The following is an 8,749-nucleotide window of genomic DNA, read 5'->3' as shown; positions in this document are numbered from 1 at the left end:
ACTGTCGGGATGGTATTGGGAAGGTGTTGAGCAGTGCCTGGTTTCCGCTAGACATGACGTTTAGAATTGAGGCCAAAAAGTTAAATCTTGGTTTCATCAGACCACAGAATCTTGTTTCTCACAGTCAAAGTCCATTTAGGTGCTTTTTTTTGCAAACTCCAGGTGTACTTTCATGTGTTTCTTAGGCCTCCTGCACACGGCCGTGCCCGTAATCCCCGCCCGCGATTGCGGGCACGGCTAACAGCCACGGGCCTCCTTGACGTGCTCCCATACTCTGTAAAAAAAATAAATGAGTAGAACATGCTCCATAATTCCCGGCACGGTTCTACAGCACAGACACATATCCGTAGCGGTATGGAAAGTTGTCCGCGCCCAATAGAACCGGGCGGGTCCGTAATTGCAGTCCGCAATTACGGAGTTTTTTGATGGTCGAGTGCATCGGGCCTTACTGAGGAGAGGCTTCTTTCTGGGGACACTGCCATAAAGCCCAGATTAATGTTTTACTGCAGTGATGGTTGACAACCTGGAATTTCCCCCCCATCTGCACACAGGATCTTTGGAGCTCAGCCAGAGTGACCATTAGGTTTTTGGTCACCTCCCTTACCAAGACCCTTCTCCCCCGATTACTTTGTTTTGGTGTGGCGGCCAGCTCTAGGAAGAGTCCTCGTTGTTCCAAACTTCCATTTAAGAATTATGCCGGCCATTGTGGGGTTGAGAAATTTCCGTGCAGCAGAAATGTTTTTGCACCCTTCTCCAGATCTGTGCCTCCACACAATCCTGTCTCTAAGCTCTACAGGCAGTTCTTTCTTCCTCATGGCCCGTTTTTTTCTGATCTGCATTGTCATCAGTGAGACCTTTTATATAGACAGGGAGTGTCTTTCCAAGTCCTGTCCAATCAAATTAATTGAAATATTTCTACACCTTGATTGGAGTCCACCTGTGGTCAAAGATGATCTAGGGAAATGGTAGGCCCCCCAGGGCAAAATTTCAAGTGTCCTAGCAGAGTCTGAATACTTATGTCCATGTGAAATTTGAGTTTTTCATTTTTAATAAATTTGCAAATATTTATAAAATTCTGTTTTCACTTTGTCATTATGGGGTATTGAGTGCAGAATGATGTGGAAAAACCTTTTTTTTCCTATTTTAGCACAAGGCCTCAACATAACGAAGTGTAAAAAAAAAAGTGAAGGGGTCTGAAGATTTACCAAATGCACTGTAGGTATTCCAAAACTGTGTTGTTAAAATTAGAAGTCCCCCAGTGGGCCGGTAGTCTAGTCCAGTTTTATTGAATAAAAGTATTAAAATATAAAAAAATATATACATGTTTGGCATCGGCGTAATCATAACAACCCATAGAGTAATGTTAAAATGTTGTTTATACAGCACGGTAAACCGCATGAAAAAGGTGAATTGTTTTTTTTTTCCCATCACCCCCCTCCAAGAAAAAAAGGCATTAAAAAAAGTTAGAGATATTCCCATCTATTTCATCTATGGCATATCCATGGAAAATGACAAAAATGTCAGATACAGATCCCAACTCGGACATACACTTATGACCAGAACGGGGGTCACCAAATTTTATATATATTTTTTAAATGTTTTTTACTATTTTTACAACAGAGATTTTTTTTTTTGTATTGCTATATACTGGGAGTTTTTGTAATTTCACGGATGTGGCAAAACCTCCTTATGTTTTAAATTTTTATTGCTTGCGTAATGTTTTGTGAAAAATGGGAGGTTTTTTTTTGGTTGTTTTTACTCCGTTTTTATTTTTTTTAAATTGTATTCAAGTTAGTTTTATTTTTTAATGCCACTGGGGTATATAAACATGTGATCTATGGATCACTCAAGCAATACATCGTAATATTTATGTATTGCCATTGTCAGTACTATAATATTAAAGACGCTCTGTCACCACATAAGTGCCCTATCTCCTATATAAGGAGATGGGCGCTGTAATGTAGGTGACAGTAATGCTTTTTATTTAAAAAAACGATATTTTTTCACAACGTTAGGAGCGATTTTGGTTTATGCTAATGAGCTTTCTTAATGCCCAAGTGGGCGTACTTTTACTTTCGACCAAGTGGGCGTTGTACAGAGGAGTGCATGACACTGACCAATCAGCATCATGCACTCCTCTCCATTCATTTACACTGCACTAGCGATATAGATATATCGCTATGTGCAGCCTCATACACAAACCCTAACATTACTACAGTGTCCTGATAATGAATACACATGAAATCCAGCCTGGACGAGAAAAAAAATCTCAATCTCTTAAATAGCTTAAAGCATTCCGAAGTTATTACCACATAAAGTGAATCATGTCAGATTTGAAAAATGAGGCTCTGTCAGGAAGGTCAAAAGTGGCTAAAGAGGGAAGGGGTTAACAATTAGCTTTTTTTTTTTCCTTTTAAAAGTAGTAAAAAAAAAAACAACAAAATAAATGTGAATTAATTTAAGATGTAGATTTTACCGCACGATGAACGCCGTAAAAGAAATCAGTTTTTTTTTTTCCCCCAAAGAAATGTTTCCAAGTACATTATATGGTACAATGAATGTAAAACACTACAACTCGTCCTGCAAAAAAGCAGCCCTCATATGGCTATATCGACAGAAAAAAACCCAAACGTTATGGCTTTTAGAAGGTGGGGAGGAAAAAGCGAAAATGGCTGTGGAGGGAAGAGGTTATGCAATTACTATTTTCTCTTTAAATAAATTTGTCTATCTGCTACACGGCGGCTTTGGCCATGCACAACACGGGTCGACCGGCCAAAGATTGCTATGTCCCGTAGCCTACATTGCATGTAATAAAAGTCAATGTGGTTGTGTCGCAACACGCAAGTTACCACGACATGACAGTTGCAAGAAATCCAAACTGTCGTGTCTAAGTTACTTGCAGGTCGCAACGCAACCATATTGACTTTCATTACTTGCGGTGTAGGCTATGGGACATAGCAAGCTTTGGTCAGGCGACCTGTGTCGTGGCCAAAGTCACCATGTAACTCACACGGAATATTTTGCAGGCAGAAAAAAATCTGCCTCAAAATTCCTGAAGGAATTTTGAGGCAGATTTTCACCTGTCTGCACTTTTGCCGTGTTTTTCGCCTGAGGCCATTGAGGACCGCGGGTGCAAAACGCTTTTTCTGCCTCCCAGCCGCCTGGGAAAAAAACAACAATTTCAGCCGTATATATTGGCACTGATTCCGACGCGGTTTCCACGTCAAAATCAGCACAAAAAAAAAAATCTCTGTGTGAACTGGGCCTTAGGCTATGTTCACACAGAGTTTTTTGCAGGCGGAATTTTTGCCTCAAAATTCCGTTTGGAAGTTTGAAGCAGATTTTCCTCTCCCTGCACAGCGTTTTTCTCCCACAGCCATTGAGCGCCACGGGCATAAAATTCCACGAAATACGCTTTCTCTGCCTCCCATTGAAGTCAATGGGAGGTCAGAGGCGTAAACGCCCAAAGATAGGTCATGTCCCTTCTTTCTCCCACGAGACTGTTTTACCGCTCGCGGGAAAAAAGACTCCTCCGTCTCCCCTTGAAATCAATGGGAGGGATTTTCGGGCCGTTTTTGACGAGATTTGCGGCGTGGTTTCCGCGTAAAAAAACTTGTAAAAAAACTCTGTGTGAACATAGCCTTAGGGTGACGTTAGATGTGGCGGATTCACTGCAAATTTTACCTGCGGCTTTGTGCAGGCAAAGTCTGCAGCGGATTACAGTACAAGGTAAGTAGATGAGATTTTACAAAACTCATCAGCATGCTGCAGACATTTTACACTGCAGATTTTCAAAGCTTTGATATGTCGTTAAATTCCATAAAATAATCATTTTTGGGGTGTCAAAGGGGTTTTCCAGTCCACAACAATTGATGGCCTAGCATCAGAATAAGCCATCAATATCAGATGAGTGGTTGCCCGTCTCCCTGCAGCCCCGCCGATTAGCTGTTTTAAGGGGCTGCGATGCTCGTACGGTTGTCGCAGACACACTTGTAGCAGCAGTTCACAGTATTAGTCTGCTCATTTCAATGGGAGAAAGCTGTAATACTGTGAACCGCCGCTACAAGTGTGTCCACGATTCACAGTGTGAGCGGTAAAGGAAATGGAGGGAAAGCAGCTCTCGTATGAGCACTGTGGTCCCTTCAAAACAGCCGATTGATGGGGGTGCCAGGTGTCGGACGCTAACCGATCAGATATTGATGGATAGGCCATCAGTTTTTGTGGACTGGAAACGTCAGAACATCTGTAATAGTCGTAAGGCGTCAACGAACCAGCTTTGGAATTTTTTTTTCTCTAAAAGCCAGTTTGCGCACCATTCATTATAGGCGCCACCTTGCGCCCAGCATGTAAGAAATGCACACATATTTGGTATAGTTGAAGTCGGCAGAAGTTGCCAAATATGTATTCATGTATGTTCACCCAGTGGCATGCACCAGATATAAAAACAAAATGCAAACACATTTTTTTTTCAACTTTTTTTTCCATTTTTCATTCCATATTTTTTAAAAAAAAGTAAAATATATCTATTTTTTTTTTTTTACACAATATGAGCCAAATATGTTCTGAGAAAAACAAGACTAAATATATGTAGGTTGGAAAAATAATAGAACAACAATTTGCTTTTAAATTGGCACATGGCTAAAACGTAAAAATTGGCCTGGTCAGGATGTGGTTAAACGTCTGAAAATCAGAGGCTGTTTTCCTTTGAAAACAGATCCGTATTTTATGACCATTTTTAGTTTAGCGTGTAAACCTACGCTGAGAGACACATCAGAGTGTTTGCCATTTCTTAGCAGTTTGGATGTAATCTACAGTTCACAAATTTTTCCTCGTGAAACTTATTGACTTGAGAAAACAAAGCAACTTTTAGCAGTACATAAATTGGCGATTATCAAATCTAAACATTTTCCAGTGACAAAAAAAGTCCATATTTTCAATGTAGAAAACGAATTGAAAAAGAGTTGAGAGAGAAAAACTTGTATATCTGAATTAACAATTCAGTATAAAAACATTTAATATTTTCTCCTCTAAGAGTATTTTCTCGCCACATGATAAATCTGGAGCCATATTTTATTTTGGATTCAATCCAAATACAATAATCTTGCCATTCGGCCAATACTAATTTAAAAAATGTGGTCCTGTTTACTTCTATTAAACTGGACTGAAATGAAAATAACATTAATATTAAACACCACACCCTATCCTGGTGCTTGTCACACTTTAGTTATGATGTGTTAACAAATGTGAAGATACAGGCGATAAAACCTTACATTCCTTACGCTTACCCCTTATTAACTCCTTAGTACTCAGGGTAGAGCTGTGTAGACTAGGTCTGGCCAATCTTTTGCCCTCTGTGTAGCTCCATCTTTCACTGGCACAGCAATTTGCTGTCTGTTAGCTGCAGGAGTGATCTTATCAACTACAACTTCCTTTTGAAATTCTAACCTTTGGTCTGGTCCATACAATTAAATCTGTATATGAATATTACTGAACATGGCTTCAGTGGATTACAGCAGGGTTCCCTACTCCCCAGTGATGTACGGGAGACTGATGGAAAAAGGAAAAGCTCTCATGACTCCATTGGTGGTACTGTGATTTCTACAGGCACTGGCATTTGTCCCTGCTGCCTGCATGGTAGTGTTTACTTGCACATACACAATTTTTGTAAATGAATTCTTACAGGCTACTTGCAGGCAGAAGGGGCAAACACCACTCCCACTGGCATCACTGAACCACCGATATTGTCATGTCTCCCTGAAGTTATTTTTCATATGCACTATGGATGTGAGACCTACCCATTTCTATGGTGCTGGTTAACAATGTCTTCGGACGCGTGCAGCTGGTCACCTTCGTAGAACTGCATTGAAATTAGGGCTGGGTGATTATGACCAACTTCAAAATCACGATTAATTGAATATGTAACCTCTGTTAATGACTGATTACTTAGGCTCCCTATTTGCATACCACACTCCCTATTTGCATACCACACTCCCTATTTGCATAGCACACCCCCTATTTGCATGCCATTGAAATAATATATTTCCCCCTGATCCTGCTGTGTACTACTGTATATAATATGCCTCATAGCTGCCCCCCCACAGTATAGTGCATCCTGTGTGCCTCCTATCCTCAACTCCCAACTCCTTCCATCTGTCTCTCCTGAAGGCATTGGTTCTCAACCGATACAGTAAGTCCCCTAACTCTGCATCTGCTCCCAGCGGTTCTTCAGATGTCTTCAAGGTCAAGGAGATTCTGGACTACAAGAAAGTAGGAGGGAAGACCTTTTATCTTGAGGACTGTGAGGGTTTTGTTCCTGAGGAGAGATCTTGGGAGCCTGAAGAGAATATTGTCGCCCCAGCTCTCATCAAGAAGTTCCCCTTACGCTCTGGACCTAAGAGAAGGGGGAGTGAGGGGTGGTACTGTAGCACCTGCATTCGCTGACCCGTGGCCGTCGGTCTGTTCATCTGTTTAGCTCTGCTCCCTGCCTCCTGTGCTGTGCCTGTAGGGTGCACGTGCGTTCTTGTTGTTTCTTAAACGGCCAGCGTGCACACCAGTGAAGGTGTCACCAGCCTATCCCTGCACACCCAGGGCTTTATAAGTGAGCATGCCCCTTGCCCCAGTGCCTGAGCAAAGCTGGATAAACCTAGTGTTATCCTGCGAAGGTTCCGTATCCTGAGTCTGTTATCTATCTGTATCCTGAATAATCCGGCAGCAGCCTGCTTCCAGTAATCCGACTCCAGCCTGTATCCTGCTACCACTAAGGTACCATCTGCCTGTCTCTACCTAGCTTATGTTTGGTCCGCAGCTACTCGGCCAGGACCACCTCAAGAGGAAGTGAGCTGGCTGTCTCCCCGTAGCGAAGACCATATCCGTGTAGAGGGGTTAAAGGGTGAAGATCAGGGAGGCTGCTTAGACAATGCACTTAGAGGTGGCCCTACGCCAATCCGACAGAGTAGCCCAGTGGGTCCACAAACCTGCTGGTTGTTGCACATCCCCACACGGTTTAATTCCCCCATAGTGACCCACACACAGAATGCTGCCCCGACACAGTATAATGCCCCAAAATGTACCCTCCCCATGCAGTATTATGCCCCTATAGCTGCCCTCATGCAGTATTATGCCCCCTATAGCTGCCTACGCAGTATTATGCCCCTATAGCTGCCCTCATGCAGTATTTTGTCCGCCTATAGCTGCCATAATGCAGTATTATGCCCCCATTCAGTATTCTGCCCCTATAGCTGCCCCATGCAGTACTATGCCCTATAGCTGCCCCCACGCAGTATTATGCCCTATAGCTGCCCCCACATGGTATTATAAATCCTATATACAGGGCATGCATGCTGCATCATCTGGCACAAATTATGTATATCCTCCCTTATAACTTACGACTGTACTCCCAAAATATATTGCACCAAACAAAAGAAGAACCAAGGAGTCTCTAAGTCAAAAAATACATACTCTTTTTATTTAACAATATTACACTGTTTACACAAAACAAGTTTCTAAAAATGAATCACAAATAAAAGCATGGCCGCCACATGGGTCAATATAGATCAAATATAGTCATGTAGGTAAGGACATATTGCAGTATACCTCAAAACAACAATATAGGTAGCATGATGTAGATAAGGTGAGGTATACAGGCTACAGGTAATATGTTAAACTGCTTCAAAAAACGGTGAGAGGGATGTTACTCCCATGCATGAAAGGTACAATTGAGAACAGGACTAAATGAACAATGTGTTATAATGTCCAAAGAGGAGAGCTCATATATGTATAGATACTGGGGAATTAACCATGTATATGTAAGAGCCCAAATACCAAGAAGCAGTGAACAATAAACCAAGGAGTACTACCAAAGTACTAACCCATGTAGCTGAGACTCCAAGAATGGCGGCCGGCCCCAACGCGTTTCGGCTTCCGCCTTCGTCTGGGGGTGGTATTATGCCCTATAGCTGCCCACGTGGTATTATTCCCCCATAGCTGCCCACGTGGTATTATGCCCCCATAGCTGCCCACGTGGTATTATGCCCCCATAGCTGCCCACGTGGTATTATGCACCCATAGCTGCCGCCACACAGTATTATGCACCCATAGCTGCCCCATGCAGTATAATACCCGTATAGCTGTGTCCATGCAGTATAATGCCCCTATAGCTGCTGTCACACAGTACAATGTCCCTATAGCTGTCCCATGCAGTATAATGCCCCTATAACTTTCTTTACACAATTTAATGCCCCTATAGCTGCCCCCACACAGTATAATCCCCCCATAGTGCCTAATAAAAATTATAAAAGCCAATTCCCACGACAAGTGAAGGAGATACCTCTGCTCTTCTGGTCTGTGCTCTGTGTGGCACGGCGCAGATAGCTTTGATAACGTCACTGCATCACGCCTGTCTGCGCCAAGCCACTCACAAGCCGCTGGCATTACATAGTGAATGGTGAAGCAAGGAGCTGACGGCTCCCTACTTCACCATTTGATTCAGCTTCATCTGCGTCCGGAGAACGCAAATACAGTTGAAGCCGGGACATAACCGAACTGAAAATAAAAAAATGCACAAGATTATGTCAGTTATCTGTGCTAATTTTCGGTTTTGTTTTTTCGATTAATTGCCCAGTCCTATTTGAAACCACTGATGCACTGGTGAGCTATTCTCACAGCACTGACTTTGCTGCACTGATCAGTCCAACCCCTGCAGAGCCATCAATCATCTGCAGTGGGAGGGGGGGTGATTGGTGCTCCAGTT

The sequence above is a fragment of the Rhinoderma darwinii genome, chromosome 5 (genome assembly GCF_050947455.1).
Source record: "Rhinoderma darwinii isolate aRhiDar2 chromosome 5, aRhiDar2.hap1, whole genome shotgun sequence".
Taxonomy (NCBI): domain Eukaryota; kingdom Metazoa; phylum Chordata; class Amphibia; order Anura; family Rhinodermatidae; genus Rhinoderma; species Rhinoderma darwinii.
Note: the sequence above shows the minus strand (reverse complement) of the source record.